The 18,068-nt window shown below is 45.9% G+C and overlaps 1 protein-coding gene across 11 annotated transcripts in view; it reads right to left on the bottom strand.

The window, feature by feature from the left end:
* LOC135913367 (uncharacterized) overlaps nt 1–18,068 on the bottom strand; it is a 258,595-nt gene that overhangs the window by 130,702 nt on the left and 109,825 nt on the right. Inside the window, exon 1 of one of the 11 annotated variants that reach the window (XM_070538546.1) lies at nt 14,317–14,391. The exons of the other annotated variants lie outside the window; for them this stretch is intronic. The gene's annotated coding sequence lies outside the window, so the exon portion shown is untranslated. Of the gene's footprint in view, nt 1–14,316; nt 14,392–18,068 lie in introns of those variants that run through there. 11 annotated transcript variants of the gene reach the window in all.

Genomic DNA, 18,068 nt, shown 5'->3' with positions numbered 1-18,068 from the left:
GGAGCTCACGTAACAGAAAAGCCGGTGTCGGCAGTGGCGTTGGCTGTGAGCGAAAAATGGTGGAAGGCAATTCGCAAATAAAAAGAACTTGCAAGATGGGCTTGGTGGGAATCGAACCAGGGTCACGGGAGCGTGAGATGGAGACGCTACCTCTCAGCCATGAGTTCGATCCTTAAAAGCGGGACCAAAGCGCATCTAGTGATGGCGGTGTTGCCTTGGAAATGTGCCGCAGAAAGTTATGCTGCGGTGTACATCGGTAATTATGAGCATGTAAATTACAGAAGTCGCAGTTACACGTGTAGCGAAGTACGTTTCTGCTGCATTTCGTCTGCGCTTGGCGCGCGAAATTATGAGCATGTAAATTACAGAAGTCGCAGTTATACGCGTAGCGAAGTACGTTTCTCCTACATTTCGTCTGCGCTTGGCGCGCGCGCAGAGCCAGTTTGCGGCAAACACAAAAGACCCCCTCCTCGCAATGTATGGTGCTGCTCCGACAGGTGATGCGCCACACGCCCGGGCGACGCGGCTCCTCTTTCCACTCACAGCGCGGTTCCTAGGTGCATCGTCCGATGCGGGACGCCTCTGACGTGATCGCTGCGCCGTAGCGCGTCTGGTGTGAAAGCGGCTGTGAAAGCGAGGAGTCATGCGTCTGCGCCATGCTCCCAAGCGTGAGAGAGCACGATCCCACCGAGGCGTCAGCCCCGATAATTGCGTCCGCTTTCATGGCGCGTCGCGGCCCGGCTGTACGTGCCGATCACGACATTTGGCTGGCGTAGATCGTTTCTCCTCCCGAGACACCGAGTTTTTTTGGCTCCTTCGGCTTGCTAAAGCGCACGTTTCGTTTTTGTGTGACTTAAGAGCATGCGGAGCGAATGAGTGGGCGGTACGAACGGGGTGCGATAACGCTATCGCGTTCCACTCTTGAAGGCCAAGCTTAAGCGTCCTCCAATTTTTTCAACTGAGTTACACCACGCACTGAAAGACGTTCCTATCATCCGTAAGTAAATGGCTTGACGGAAAGGCTCAATAAAACGATGACCGCATGCTGTCCATGTACGTAGACGTGCAGCATAAGACGTAGAACGAGGCACTACCGTATATAGGGTTGAGGATTGAACGAATTGGTATTGCATTCTAGACCTGGTACAATGCAACGTACAATGGAAGAAACAAGCCAAGTCGGCCAGATAAGCGCTTTGTCCCTTTAGCTGGCTGGCTCGGCTTGTTTCTTCGATTGTATGTTGCGCTGTACTAGTTCTAGTACTACCGTAAGTCACATTTGCTTACAATACCGCTACACAAAAGACCACACGCTTCACGCTGTTTTCTCTTGTTTATGGTTTTGAAGTTCAGACGATGTTAGAAGCCGTGTTACCATGTGACAATTCTGACAGTCTTGAAGAAGACATTAAGACGTTTGTGCAGCGTGTCGAGGAAGCACGCCAACTGGCTTTTGTGAACATCAGGAAACAGCAGTGTATGGATGCGCGACACTACAACCTGGGGCGCCGTCAAGTTGAGTACCAACCAGGTGACCATGTTAGTTTGACCCCCGTCCGCCGTATAGGCCTTTCGCAAAAACTTCATAGCAGGTACTTCGGCCCTTACCAAGTGCTTTGGCGAGTGAGTGACCTGAATTATGATGCTCTTCCGAATGGCACCCAGTCAGGACGCCTCCGACAACCGCGGCCCTAGAATGTGCAGGTCTTGCGGTTAAAACCACATCGCGCACCATAATAGTCATGGTGTTCGGACCATTGCGTTTGTCCTGGGACAAGTCTTTCTGCCCGTCATTGATTTGTTTAGCATCGAGTCGATGCTCTTTTTGGAGGAAGGATAATGCCATGCGCTTGGACCACTTTCTCCCAGAAGAAGACGAGGACGGGCTGGCTCACGAGTGCGCGCCTTCGTCTTTAGCCGGTGATGCAACCCCCCTTCGACGACTCGGACTTGAACGGCGTCTTTCGGAAGTCACCTGACAATTAAACGTAACAATGTGTTAGGTGAGGGGAAAATGCGGTGTCATGAATAATTTGTCTACCGGTTATCCCACGGTGTTTCGGCAGAAATAATCGGCATCCTGGTGCAAGCATCCCATCTTATATACGACGGATAAGTTGTATTCTTGGAGGCGTAAAGCACAGCGACCGGGTCATCCCGTGGTGTCCTTGAGAGAGGATAGCCAGCAGATAGCGTGCGATGACTGATGACACAAAATGGACGTCCTACAAATATGTACGAAACTTCGCAACTGCCCACTCAAGAGCGAGACACTACCGCTCTGTGACAGAGTAATTGCATTCGGCGGGTAATAAAAGTCGGCTGGTATGAACTATAACACGATCATATCCATGCTGGCATTGCGATAACGCTACTCCTTTGCCCTGTATCTGGTATCTGTTCTGGTATCTGTTCGAACTTTCATTGAGGCGGGTGGGTCAAAGTGGGCCAGGATTGGAGACCTGATAAGGAGAATAGTGAAATGAGAAAAAGCTATGGCTTGATCAGGACCCCAAGAACACGGGACGCCTTTCTTCAAAAAATGGGTAAAGGGACGTGCAACATGTTAGTAAATCGTGTACAAATGACAAGAAATAAGAGCTCAGCCTGCAAAACTACGGACGTCCTTTGTAAACTTCACGAGAGGAAAGCTCGTAACGGCTCGAACTTTTTCCGGATCCGGTCGGACGCCTCTTGCATCAACCAGGCGTCCAAGGACGGTAGTTTTGCGGGGAGCGAAGTGACATTTTGAAGAGTTGAACTGGAGACCTGCCGCGTGGAACACGTCAAGAATCGCTGAGAGAAGATTGAGACGGGTTTCGAGTGTGGGCGAGAAAATAATGATGCTGTACAGATAGCACAAACAGGTGGAGCACTTGAACCCATGAAGCAAAGAGTACATCATTCGTTGGAAGGTGGCCGGTGCGTTACAGTCACCGAAAGGCATTAAACTCATAAAGACTATAGGGGTAACAAGTGCAGTCTTCTCCCGGTCCATGCCGTCGACGGCAATTTTCCCGTAGCCGGACCGTAGCTCGATTGAAGTAACATCGGTGGCACCACACAGGCCTTCTAGAGTGTCAACAATAGGTGGCAAAGGGTAAGCGTCCTGTTTTCATGTTTAGGTAGCGATAACACACACAAAAGCGCCATATTTTATTCTTTGACAAGCGTGACGGGAGAAGTGTAGGGACTACAAGAAGGCACCATAATGTCTTTGGCAAGCATCTTTCTTACTTCCAGTTGGATAACTGCTCGTACCGATGAAGAAACACAATAAGGGCGCGACATGCGCCCCAGTGAATAGGGTTCGCATCGCCAGTATTTGTGCGATCGGTCTCAGCAGATGTTTGGCCTGCGGGTCGATTGTAAAAGCCAAATGTGTCGTGATAGCATTCATGTAGGCGGCAGAGGGCTCCTGCTTGAGCAGATGAAAGGTCGACGCCTCAACAGCGAGATGACGTCGCTATGTGGGCTGAACTGCAACAAGCTTCGCCTATGACGGGCTCAACATGCTCATACTGCATAGCGCCAATTTCATCTAATGAGATCCCTTGTGGGAGGACTTTTGCGATTAGCGCAAAACTGACAAAGGGAAGGCAGGTGTGGTTGAGAATAATTGCCAGCATAGTGGACGGAAAGGTGACACCGTGTGAAAGCATAACGGACGGAATTGAAGCGAACATTTAATTGCCTTCAGGTACAGCTATTGTGGAAAATAATTCGACGTATGTCACAGACTTAGGTGGGAGGCGAATAACATCCATGTACTTTAAACGCATTTGAGGCGGTACTGCAGGGTCGGCAAGAAGAGGCAAGTCGAGTCGAAGTGAGGCCGCCGACCATTCTATGAGAGCGAAACGAGTGGCAAGAAAATCCACACCGGGGATGAGTCCGTGAGGGCAATGCTCGATGATGGTGTAGAACACGGTGGCGATTCTCTCAGCGATGGTGGGTCGGGCAGAGAAGATGCCAAATATAGCGTCAGTCCTGCCATCGGCAACTCGGTTCGGGGCTCGGTTCGGGGCAGGCGTCAGAACTTTCTTGGGCCGACGGCCATGAACGGCACTTTCAATGGGCACATGTGCCATGGTGTCAATCGCTGCGCACACAGGAACATTGTCAACAAGAACGTCCTGAAGATTCTGGTTCCTGGGTACTTTAAAGCGAGTTCTTGCTAAAGTCGTCAATGCAATTCCACCTCCAGAAGCTGCACTGTCTAGTTTTCCAGTCGGGGGTGCTGCGTAAAGTTAAGAGGAGCACGGTGGGATGGAGGCGAACAAGATTGACGGTGGGAAGGGGAAGGTGACCGGGCGTAACGGGGTCTTGTCTGAGGTGGCGCAGGATCAGATGATGGGTGGGGAATAGAGGAAGCGAACGAAATGAACGAACTCGAGAAAGGAGGGTGGTCTGCAGACGAATAGCGTGTCGAAGAAATCCAGCGCCGGTGGCAGTGGTAAGCGATAGGCCCAATGATTCGGCAGGTAAAACATATCGACTTGTCCTCAGTGGAGCGCCATTCTGGCTGGTTGCTTTGCCCATAAGAGAAGTAACAGGAGCGAGGTGAAAATGTGGGTGCATAAATATTTCCACAGCGTACGGGATGAACGGAGGCTAACGTTTCACAATTTTCGGTGGACGATGGCTTTGATCAGGGAGCTCGTCAATGGAGAAGGATGATGTGACGAGAATGAAGTGGCCGGCGGCTGTACGGCCTCGACCTCACGAAAGATGCGAATGAAGTTTTCACATCGTGAGGGCTGGTGGAACCAATCGTAATAAGCTGAGGTAGCGCTTGCGTTCGGAAGGGGCGTGATGTGTTGGAATACTCGGTGGCTTTTGGCATGCTTGAGACGGCGGAATTCGTTGAGGATTGTATCGGCGCTAGCGACGTTGCTAAACCCCAGCGGACTCAAGGCGTGGTCAGCAATGCCTTTGAGAACGTGACTAACCTTATCGTCCGCCGACTTGTTCGGCTCGGCCTTGCTTTTAAAGGGCCAAGAAGTCGGGAAGGTAGGGCATGTAGGACTCGGTCGACGTCTGGACGCGAGTGGCAAGGACCTTCTACGCATTGAGTTGGCGACCAAACGGATTGCCAAAAAGTTCGCAGAACTTCTATTTGAAGAGATTCCAGCTTGTGATAGCCTCTTAGTGAGTCTGGAACCATGGCCATGGAGTGCCGTCGAGGTAGAAAAGAATGCTGGCGAGCATAATTGTCGGATGCCACCTGTGACTGGTGCTGCCACGTTTATTCAACCGTAGCTAGTCGTCAACATCAGGACTGCCGACTCCTGTGAAAACGCCACGATTGCGAGGTCGGGAAGTAGTGACGTAGGTCATGGCTTCATGTGAACAGGCTTGCGTAGATGAAGTGCCGCAAGTAGGAGCCGAAGTTGCATTTCGGCGTTGCGACCGCTACGAAGCTTTCTGGCGGATACGGGGACCGTCCACCTCCACCGAATTATGTGGCGTGTAGCCGATTCCAAAGTCCATTTACAATGTATTTCCACGTAAACCAACGGCGGTCAAGGTGGTTTACCTTAAATGAATCAGGAACATATCGTCGTCATTCTCATCATTGTATCCACACTGTGGCGGCTGTTCCATATCAATATTTTACTATGGGTTTAAAATCAGCGGACGAGGCCGGTCTCAAAATACAACACTTAAATGACATCATCGCCAACATGGGCCGTTTAGTGACTTATCGGGCTCTTTATAACGCTTTCAGGCTCCGCGAATCGATGTGATAGACCATGACACCTGTGCAGGGCACATTGCGATAGACGCTGCTTTTTTTCGGACCAATCTTCTTCTCGTGGCTTAGATACGCGGCCTAAAATCGGGCCTTTTCTCTTGCGCTCGACTTGCACCAATTACCACAACCTGCTAATTTCTAACAAGTTCCGGTGGCATGTGGTGCTGCTTTTGACATTGGGCGAAGAAAAAGAAAAGTTCTATAGTTTAATTTGCCCAATCGGCAATATGAATACGAGGCACACCGTTTGAAGACCAATTTGGACCAACTGAGCTTTCTTAACGGGCCCCAATACGCGATACAAGAGCGTTTGCGCATTTGAACTCTGTCAAAAGCGTCCGCCGTGGCCAGGAATCGAACCCACGCCCTCCTGCTTAGCTGCGTATTACCATAGCCATCATGCCACCACGGAACGTCGAGCGGATGATCACATTGTGCAGGGCTGAGTGAGGGATTGCCTGCAACAGAGGCAGAACCGGCGACAGGTTGGCTCTTTGGCGCTCGGATTACCTATACCGAGGCGGTCGCGTCTGTCACTGCTGACGGTGGCATAAACATCTTTCACAGTTTGTGTCACGAAATAGTAACTAATGCAGTACAGTTATGTTGAACGCACCTGTGCGCAGTAGTAGCGCCATGTATTAAAACAATGCCTTGATTCGGAGCCGCTCTGCGAGTTCATTTTGCCTCACAGGTGAACGCCACACGGGCCGCCTCAGTGAGGTGGCTCGCCATGCTTACACGTTTGCGCCTCACGCTCATGGCACGGAGAAAACAAGTTTGATTGTTTCAAGCACAACATAATTTTGAAATTCTTCATTTGAATGAAAAAGCCTTTGGAGATATATGCAAACTGGAGCAGTGTATACGTCAAGGACAGTAAAGCTGTATAATGGGCCTTCTCGCATCGTTCGATTGCAAAACATGACTCGATGAGATAGAACTCCTTGCTCGATAGAACTCTTTGCAGATATGTTGTTGCCGAAGTCAACAACGATGAGACGAGGACGAGATGCTGATCGCCTGGCAACACAAGCGTTGAGCTACCCTGTTTGCCGTTTAACTGACAAGGAGAATTATGGTACCAATCTTTCAGCGGAAACGAGAAGCGCTATCAAGCGACTTCACCACAGTTCCAGTCACGCTGATTTCCACGGACATAATCGAGTACAGCACTCCCTAAAAAATCAACGACAAAAACACCTGCGACACGTTGTGCCTCCAAACCACCACCCCCTACATCCTAGTTCACCGCACGCCAAACAAGTACTTCTTTTCCGGGTGCAGTGCGGCCTTGCCTTCATGCCAGACGTGCTACAAAAGTCGGGGCGAGGCAGGTCAACAACACGTGTGCGCTGACAACGATCCGCATCACGCTCTATATTGTAATCGTACCTTCCCTGACTGCAAACAACGCATGCGACCCACCGCCAAACACTCAGTGTGCGAATGTCTGGCAAGCGAAGAAAGCACCTGCGACAGGAGGGGGGTAATGACCTCCGAGGGGTGGATCCGGCAAATGTGTGGCCTAGATGACCGCTGCGCTACTCTGGAGTGTCTCCTTGCTTTTGCCAAAGAATGAAGACTTTCAGTGCAGTTTCAGATGCTGCGCCTTGCTTCGCGCATTCCACTCCCGGCAGACACTCTCCTTTCTTAAAGGGAAGCTGAAGCGGTTTTCAATTTCCATGAATTGCTGCGATTGGGAAGAACAGACCTAATAGTTTACGGTTCCGAAATTTTTTTCTTCGTTTTGCTAATATAAGGGGCGGAAATCGCTTTCTAAATCACCCCCGCGGACACGCCTCCATCGCTTCCCGGAGCGCCGGGTGAGGAGGTTACCAGAGGAGAGAACCGGCGAGAGTGACGTCACTGGCGGGGACCGAGCTGCCGGACCGGCGTGCTGGCATGCGCAGGCATGCCTCTTTCCGTCCTGCGCTTTACTGAACGACGCTACGAGAGATTTGCCGCCGCGGCCGCTCACGTTTGTTTTGCAATTTTCGTAAACTGTTCTTTCCTTCTGTGCTGCGTGAGTGCCTACAGCCAAGGGCGCCCAACATGCCCTCATTCTGTGCAGCAATCGGCTGCGCGAACACACGCGGGCGAGACGATGTGGTGTTTCACAGGTTCCCGAAGGACAAGAAGCTTGCAGCGCAGTGCGGTGAGGAGAGATAAGTTCGTGCCGACGAAATCAACTGTGCTGTGCTCGGACCATTTCCGCGATAGCCGGATAGCCTTACGACAAATGCGGAAACACGTCTTTGCTAGCGTTGCTATACTCCGTTTCATACATCAGGTGCAACGCTGTGGAGGCTTGAGATACTTCTTGCAGTGGCTGCGTTCGCACTTTGAAAAAGTTTGGTGTTCTTGACCCGATTTTTGAGAAAACTCTTCATATATAAGCTCAGTTCTGAATGAAAAAAAAAAAGAATTTACCCATAGAAACAATTCGTGTACTTATACGGCTGCTAACACGTTCTTTTAAATCAATTTTTGTTTCGGCATTCTTTAATTGCAGCCCGTCGCGGCAGCTTCACGTGCGTGCTCGCGCGAGCAAATGCCGCTGGCACGCTGCGAACCATAGACGGAAACGCGCGCAGTAATAAATTTTGGTAACCGGACTTCGTGCGTAGCTTCCACAGCGTTGCACCTGAGGTATAAATTGGAGTATAGGCTTGCCTAGTGACATTCGACGTACGGTTGCAGTTATCATGTTTATCACACGGCGGTGCTAAAACTGCCTAATATCTTTATGTCAACACTAGCATGGAGCGCGCATACCGATTCTTGATCGAGCCACAATCGCAAAGTCGTCGAACCATATTCTGAATATTGCACATATAATCCCCCTGACCATCTCGATCTGGATGTGTATGATAAGCAACTTCCATGACTGTACCTCGCAGCACTGCATGTGCGCGCTTTGAAACGCGGCACTTATGTTCGCGATCGTGTATCAACGCTCAGAAAACCACGGGACTTCAGACAAGCAGCGGCAAGGTGCTTGACATCGCGGAATTGTACCCGTGTTTACAATCTAATGAGAAGTTAGTGCTTCGGCATTCTTCCAGCAGCAAGTTCCCAGTGACACTTTAGCGCATTTTTTCTCCCGTCATTGGAACGTGAAGCTACATGAAAAAAAAAAGCATACGTAACAGCTAAGATTTCCAGCGCGCGAGAAGGTGCACACATCGCTCTCGCTTTTGGCACACTCATCATCGTCGTTGCCGCCGTTGCCGCCATCGTTTTCCGTATCGGCTGTCGGTTCGAACATGTACGGCGAAAATACAAGCTGTCCGAGACAGCGAGAACGTTCCATAATGCTTACAACTCAGCTATGCCATAACCCGCCATAACCTGTGCACCTACATTCATGCAACGACTGACAGACCATTTTTTAGAATAAAAAATGAACAGGATATGCTATCTATGTGTGTACTAGATGGAATTATGTACTTAATTTTCGTGTGTGTTGTAACTTATGCTCTGTTATTTTTACTTATGCTCTGTGATTTTAAAAATGATGTATAATAAATACATGTATGCCCACCCCTTATGTAATGCCCCTATGGGGCTTTTAGGTAATAAAATGAAATGAAATGAAATGAGAACAGAACAGCGTGCTACGCTCTCAAACGGCGGCGCCGACCGGCGACTGCCGCCACTGACGTCACAGCGGCTCCGACCAATCACGGGCAACAGCGGCGTTCGCGCGATACCCTGAGGCGCTGGTGCGCGTTTTCATGAAAAAACAGCCGCTTGCGCTTGTTTCCGCCCTTTTTGAACGAGATATTGGTGTTCAGGGGACTCAAAACTGTAGAATGCCGCAGAGAACTCATTTTTTTCGAAAAGTGTTTCAGCTTCCCTTAAATCTTTATAAGGGACCAAACTGCCATCCCCAGAAATGAACCATTTATTGAATGGATCCGCTGATACCAATCTTAGCATATTCTCAAGATAGCGTTGTTAAAGGCTCCAACAAAACTGGTATCAAAATTTCAGGCAACATCATTTACTAACAAAAACTGCATCCTTATGTACAAACACATGTTTTGTTAGAAAAAAAAAATATAAGAAGGCACTGACAGCAACGGTAACCTTAGCTTTTCTTCAGTTGCACGGCCTGATGCTGTTTATGAACTGAGATATGTCTCTCGCAATATTCTTGAGGTTAGAACTAACTATGGGCTTCAGAATTTTGAACATACTATTATAATGTTCTTCAATGGCAACAAAAATATCGAAACGCTAGAATACGAGTTCCCAAGTAAAGTACTTTACAAAAAAGAGTTATGGATCTCTTACTTAGGTCATAACCTACAACTTCGACCTACTGTAGTCTTAACTTGGCAGATTATTTACGGCATTACTTGATAACGGTGGTTTAGTTGGTTTAGTTATTTATTGATTTTTACTTTTGGCGGCTGTAATTTGAAAAATTACTATGTCGAAACATTTATATACTGTGCAGAATTGTGGATGTTCCTTTTTTGTGCGATTTTAATGTTACTTTAGAAGAAAGCTTGTTGTCGTCTGAAATGCAGTGTTTGTCACCAGCAGGAGGGTAGGGCTTGCCAAGCATATACAGCCTTTTGCCTCCCTCCTGATGGGGCGAAGTAGATTTGGATGCTGTATATGAAATTGAAAAAGGGAAAATAAAAAAATAAAAAATAAAATCTTGGTCTTGCCAAGTCAATAAAGACTTGGGTGGGCCAGGACCTTAGAAATGCGTCGAAACCATTGTCTTCTAGCTTGTGGCCAAGGCAAGATCTTACATTCCTATTATAACTATGCATTGCCAAAAAATTCTACTCTTTGTGCTATCAGCGCACTTGCGCGTAACAACGGCGTTGCCAAATTACATACAAATTGACAAAAGTGACTAATTGTTCAATTCGATACGTTTCAAATATTCTTGAGACAATCCATAGCGGCGTAACACACCAAACATAAACCTCCGCTGCATTTTGTCAAGCACCTTCACCCGACCAAGGAACACAAATGCTTTGTAATGCCCCTTTCTTTAGCTGAGTAGTAGAGTGAGCTTCGGAACACCAGAACAACCTAGCGCAGCATATGAACTTGGTGCAGCCGCGGTACTAGGAGTGTCGTCACAAATTTGTTCTCTATGGTGAGGAAGGTGACAGACCTCATTGTCCTAGTATCGGACAGCGTCACACCCTCCTTCAACAGCAGTATTAACTTGCCGTCTTTTGGATAACTTGGTTAGCACTTAATGTAGAAGTTTACGCCTGCAGCAAGACCACCTTTGCTGCTGTGTTGCCGGTACCCTCTCCATGCCTTCCTTATTACTCCTCGCATCAAAAAAAGAAAACCCAGTTGTTGTCATCATCCCTGTAACAGAGCACATTACTATTCTTGCATGAGAAACATAGTCGACATCTTCACGTCTGCACTTGTGGTTCGGTTTCCCCTGCACGCTCAGCAGTTGTCGCGTTTATTTTGTCCGGATTTATTAACATCAATTTCAAGACAGCTCATTCGACGTCTTCGACAGCTGGACAACGCACTGTACTCCTTTATCCTCTGGAGCTGATAATTAAAGAACTGTTACAGTCATTGTCACTCTTTTCTGACTTCAAGGTGGCTCTCCAGTCTCTCAAGTCCCAGTCACATCACAGATTTAACGAAGAAATGATCAGTCGCTGATATAAGATTATTTCATCACCATGCAGTCGACGAAAAATACAACATATTGTATTAAAGGATGCTGGGACTTTGCGGTATCTATGGTGACGACACACAGAATAGAAATTTTATTCCTCTTTCGCGCAGTACAAAGCAGTACAGGGATGAGGGGACACTGGGCAAAAAGGTGCTAATGGCAGCTTGAGGAAGCATCTAGTGGTCCAGGTACACCTGACCAGCAATGGGCAGGTATATACAAGATTTACATGCAACATTCCTCAACGAAAAGGTAATATATAGTGCATTAATAGACAATGAAAGAAGAGAGAACGGAATACATATTGTCAACCTAAACATTTTACAATAAAATAATTCATGCCTGTTTACTGTGTAGGAGGAGTGGTTTCAAAATTTAAAAGCATAGATGACAGCCGATTTCGGGGCGTTCCTTCTAAACATACATCATTTTCAGCATGTATGTTGATATAATGGAACACAGTGCATGATAAGAATTGTTTGCGATAGAAGTGCGGCAGAAAAGTAGACGCCAAGACAAGTGATGCTGTACATTGAACGCGGGTATGTAATAATAGAGGTTCAACGCTGCAAGTACAGGTTCGTTATTTGTTATAGTTGCAGTTTTGTACATGCAAAATATTTTGAATGGATAGAAAGCTATAATCCTGAGAATACCAAACTGTTTAAGGCACGGGTGAGTATGGGAATTCTATGGTGGATTCGCTGTTAACCTGATTGTCCGTTTTTGGGCAACTACTAGCTTCTGTGTATTTTGTTTTGTCGTTGTACACCAGAAGGTTAAGCAGTAACTAATAATCGGAATTAAACACACATTGTAAATAAGAACATATACCGTAATTGGCAGAGCGTATCTACGCCGGCACATGACACCATTAGTAAGGTTCATTTTCCTTCGCACGTTATCTATATGCACGTCCCAGGTTAGGGTTTCTGTGAACACCACACCAAGACATTTGAGAGCTGGCATGATTTCAATCTTACTGCTGCCCAACATGCGGTAGAAATTTGTTCAGATTGTTTTATTCTTTGCACGAAAAATTGAATCGCTTTTCTCGACATTTACATTTAAACAATTTTTTTTTCTACCATACGCATCAATATTAAGGATAGTGATTTCGTTGCATCGATAAATCATGTTCATCTTTACCGGCTAGTAGCATCCTGAGATCGTCGGCGTAAGCTGTTAAAGTTAAAGGCAAGGGTGCAGAAAATATGTCATTAATATAGGTATTGAGCAATAAAGAACCTGAAGTACTACCCTGTGGTAAGCGCGTTGTCACAGCGAACTACTTCAAGCTGCGAAAGAGAAAGCAAAAGTAAAAGGCTATGATTTCGTCTGGTATGTAAATTGAAAAATTCTCGCTCGAAAGTTCAGTGGAGCAGTTACCACTGTTATTAGGAGTAAAGACAACCTTGGTAAACTATAACTGATGCTAAGTTCATTCTTTTTTGTTCAAAGAAAGCACGATGGATAAGACTCGCTATATTTGTCTTATGATATCAACTACGCAGTGTCAAAGTTCTAGATAGCTTCTCACAGATGTATTCAGCTCAATACTGAGTCCGGCAAACACAAAATATTGTGTTCAGAATAATTGTTTGCCGGTTACTCTTTTCTATTTTCTGCAATAATCCTAACAGAGACATGAAGCACTTGTGACAATGATGTTTCCAGATTGAAAGACTATACCGCATATTACGTAAATAGGGAAAATGTCCGCGGTAGTGGTAGTGCACTATTGCTCAGAAACGACCAAGAAGGTCAAATACTTGAATCGTACAGTGCAATAACCCGAGATTATGAAATGCTGTCGGCATGTACGCAAATCATTTTGTTTTTTTAATGTTATCGGACTCCGGACGGTAATATTTTGCGATTTCTGGAGTTCTGTAACATGTTTATGGCTTCGGTTGTTCAGCGTCACAATCAGAAAACGTTAATAGCGTGTGGCAATTTATTATTGATATGAAGAGTCCTAGTCTGCCAGCTAGAAATTTTAATACATTCACTGTGTCTAATGGTTTTGTTAACCTGATTAATATATCAACAAGAGTAAGAAGCAAAAGCCATCTTGTGCTTGATTTAGTTATCACCGACTCTAGGCAGATAAATGTTATGTCGGGCGTTTTATATGGTTGCATTAGCGGTCGCCTTCCCGTGTTTGTTTGCATAGAGAAGCCTGGTACAATGGGGAGCAAATCTACATCAGTCACATACCAAGCAATAGCAGATACATCACTGACATCCTTTGGGGACGATTTCGTGGATATGGATTGGAGCAAGGTAGCTGAACTAGATTATGGAGTTAGTCGATAATATGTTTATTGATACCTTTAAGCAATTTTTTCATGACTGTTTCTCTCGCGTGACCTGCATGAAAGTCGCAAAACCAGCTAGCCCTGGATAACGCTAAAGCTCTGCGGTGAAATACAAACCAAACAAAACTTATAAAGGAATTTTCGTGCACTCGTCAGGCTGAGCACCTGGCGGGCTTTAAGAAATACAGGAATAAATTGACTAAACACTGCGACCTGCACTAACTCCCAATCATCTATCACTTCTAGACGTCAATTATGCTCGAGATTGTACACTATGGGCAAGATTAAATACCCTCTTGCAGCGTAATAGTACACATACTGCATTAACCAGAATAAATATTGAGGGTGAGGAAGTTCGTGGTTTGGAATTGGCTCGTGTATTCTATACCTTTTTAACAAACCTGACTTCTAGCGCTGCTCAATCTGATGCTAGCAAATAAATGCACATTCGAAATGATGAGTCAGTCTTTCTGCATTCTGTTACAGAAGGTGAAGTAGTGTCAGTGGTAAGAAATATCAACAACAGCAGTAGCTGTGATATTGATGACACTTACATTCGGCCGGTGAAGCGTGTAGCTGAAGGTATTGCCCCAATACTTGCTCATATCTTTACCATCTGTTTAGTAACTGCAGTTTTCCCGAAAAAAATGCAATTAGCGAAAGTCATTGTCCTTGTTAAAAAATATCAAAATGTTATTGGTAATTACAAACCAATCTTAATTCTGCCAGAGTTCTCAAAATCCTCTGAAAGATTTTTTCATCTAAGACTGCCTAACTTCATTCATAAATTTAGCCTGCTAACGCCCTTTCAGTTTGCCTTCTGCAGAGGCAAATCAGCTGAGTCTCAATTGCTCGAACAAAAATAATACCTAATAACGCAACTAGAAAACAAAGCTACTTTCAAGAGCTTTCGAATTCTTGGATCATAAAATTTTGCTAAACAAATTGCAGCACTAAGATTTCTGAGAGAAAACACTATCAATATTGAACTCCTAAAGTAATATTAAATAATTGTATACAGTCTGAACCGAAACCTCTCATGGGCGTTGTGTTCCAAGGAAGATCGCTAGGACCTTTACTTTTCAATGACAATTATATAAGCGATATATTAAATATTAACCATAACGCAAAGTTTCTCATCTGTGCGGACGATACAAGTCTGTTTTTTGCCGTTAATAAAGTTTCCGAACTTAGTGATAAATGCAACGACGAGGATTGGGCCATAGGTAATGGCACTAATCGTAGCACTTGACCGTTACTACGATGTCTTTGAGACGCTATCAGAAATGTTCAATATAGCTGTATGTGGGAACGATTAAAATGTAAATTCTTTGATTTGCGATAACAACACGTTTCGTCATGGCTGATGTCACCTAGACGCAGCAAAAGCAAGCCTTGGTTCACAAGTTATGTGCAAACAGTAGTTCGCAAGCGGCAGAATGCATACAATAATTTAAGAGAAAGACAGGACGGAAGGGCAAGACAAATATTGCAAGTACTTACAACTAAAATGAAGGACGTCATAAAATGAGAAAAGGCCAGTTACTTTGAAAACCTAGCTATCGGGATAAAAGAACACCCGAAAGAACTGTGGCAGAGCTACAAGACAAACGAAACAGATGATCTACCAATACCAACTATTGATGACGATGGCATGTTAGTGTGTAACAAGTACCAAACAGCTGAATGCTTTGTCTTGTTTTTTACATCTATATTTTCTACTCCAGCACACACGTTCGCGAATGTTCCTAAAACTGTAATGTAATGTAACTATGGGAAAGTTTGTGATTACTCCTAACGGATTCGAAACTATTTTAATTAAATTAAATCCTACAAAAGCCAGTGGTCCAGGCGAAATACCAATTGTTTTGTTGTTATCGTGTGCGCGCTCAATTTCAGAGTGTTTATATTTGTTGTTTGCAAGATCGATTGAGCAGGGCTGCCTGCCCTCTGATTGGAAAAGGGCAAACATAGTACCGGTGCACAAATCTGGACCCCGAAATTTGGTGTCCAATTACTGTCCCGTGTCGTTAATTAGTACAGTGTGCAAAGTACTGAAGCATGTTCTTTTCTCTAGCAGAATTAAACATTTAAATGAGAATCTCCTGTTAAACAATTGCCAGCATGGTTCCACATTGGATATTTCAGTGTTACGCAAGTCAGAATGAACTGATCCCTTGGCAAGTGCTTCGGATAAAGGCGAAACAATCGAGTGTACATTTCTTTATTTCAAGAAGGTTTTGATGTGGTGAAGCAAAATTTTTTTTAATAGAAAAGTTATCATGGTATTGTATTGACACTGCAGTAATTGGATAAAAGGTTATCTGCAGCTTAGACGATTGAGGGTTGTTGTAGAAGGAGCGGAAGGAGTAGCAGCGGTGGCGTAGAGGTAGAACACTCGCCTCACGTGCAAGAGGTCCGTGGCTCGAATCCCGGTCCCGGCAATTTTCCACCGGATTAAAAAAAAATCCGCGTGTTGATAAAATTGCACAAAGAGGCCTGGAGTGTGGCCTGATCCCGGTGACCAGAACCGGTAACGCACTCCCTCACCAGAGCAGGATTGGCCACCCTGGTGCAGTACTTGGCCACAGCCTCCTATATGAACACAACAATCTAACCCCGGCCCTCAGTCCCCAGCAGCTGCGAAGCAACTGACCACGGCGGTGGTCAGACCTGCAACGCAGCAGAGGGTGCTAAGAATCACTGGCTCCGGACAGGCCGCCAATGGAATATGAACCTGGCAACGTTTAACGCTAGAACGTTATCTGGTGAGGCGAGTCTAGCAGTGCTATTGGAGGAATTAGAGGGCACTAAATGGGATATAATAGGGCTCAGTGAAGTTAGGAGGCCAAAAGAAGCATATACAGTGCTAAAAAGCGGGCACGTCCTGTGCTACAGGGGCTTAGCGGAGAGAAGAGAACTAGAAGTCGGATTCCTGATTAATAAGAATATAGCTCCTAACATGCAGGATTTCTATAGCATTAACGAGAGGGTGGCAGGTCTTGTTGTGAAACTTAATAAGAGGTACAAAATGAAGATTGTACAAGTCTACGCCCCTACATCCAGTCATGATGACCAGGAAGTCGAAAGTTTCTAAGAAAGCTTCTGGAGGCACTACAAATCAGGGTGTAGACGAGCCGTATGGAAAAATACTGAAAGATATCTATAGCGGCTCCACAGGCACCGTAGTCCTCCATAAAGCAAGCAACAAAATCCCAATAAAGAAAGGCGTCAGGCAGGGAGATACGATCTCTCCAATGTTATTCACAGCATGTTTACAGGAGGTATTCAGAGACCTGGATTGGGAAGAATATTTTGATAAAAGTTAATAGGGAGTACCTTAGTAACTTGCGATTCGCTGATGATATTGCCTTGCTTAGTAACTCAGGGGACCAATTGCAATGCATGCTCACTGACCTGGAGAGGCAAAGCAGAAGAGTGGGTCTAAAAATGAATCTGCAGAAAACTAAAGTAATGTTTAACAGTCTCGGAAGAGAACAGCAATTTACAATAGGCAGCGAGGCACTGGAAGTCGTAAGGGAATACATCTACTTAGGGCAGGTAGTGACGGCGGATCCGGGTTATGAGACGGAAAAAATCAGGAGAATAAGAATGGGCTGGGGTGCGCTTGGCAGGCATTCTCAGATCATGAACAGCAGGTTGCCATTATCCCTCAAGAGAAAGTATATAATTGCTGTGTCTTACCAGTACTCACCTACGGGGCAGAAACCTGGAGGCTTACGAAAAGAGTTCTACTCAAATTCAGGACGACGCAACGAGCTATGGAAAGAAGAATGATAGGTGTAACGTTAAGGGATAAGAAAAGAGCAGATTGGGTCAGGGAACAAACGCGAGTTAATGACATCTTAGTTGAAATCAAGAAAAAGAAATGGGCACGCGCAGGCCATGTAATGAGGAGGGAAGATAACCGATGGTCATTAAGGGTTACGGACTGGATCCCAAGGGAAGGGAAGCGTAGCAGGGGGCGGCAGAAAGTTAGGTGGGCGGATGAGATTAAGAAGTTTGCAGGGACGGCGTGGCCACAATTAGTACATGACCGGGGTTGTTGGAGAAATATGGGAGAGGCCTTTGCCCTGCAGTGGGCGTAACCAGGCTGATGATGATGATGATGATGATGATGATGATGATCTAGAAGGAGAGAAATAGCATGAGGCTGACGTGACTTCAGGAGTACCACAGGGGTTGGTGCTTGGCCCACTGTTCTTTTTGATTTATGTGAACGCCATTGTAGATAATAATAAATTTTCTGTGCGCGTTTTCGCATATGACTGTGTATTGTATAGAG

Source organism: Dermacentor albipictus, chromosome 1, assembly GCF_038994185.2.
Source record: "Dermacentor albipictus isolate Rhodes 1998 colony chromosome 1, USDA_Dalb.pri_finalv2, whole genome shotgun sequence".
Classification (NCBI taxonomy): Eukaryota; Metazoa; Arthropoda; class Arachnida; order Ixodida; family Ixodidae; genus Dermacentor; species Dermacentor albipictus.
This window is presented reverse-complemented; position numbering and strand designations above follow the sequence as displayed.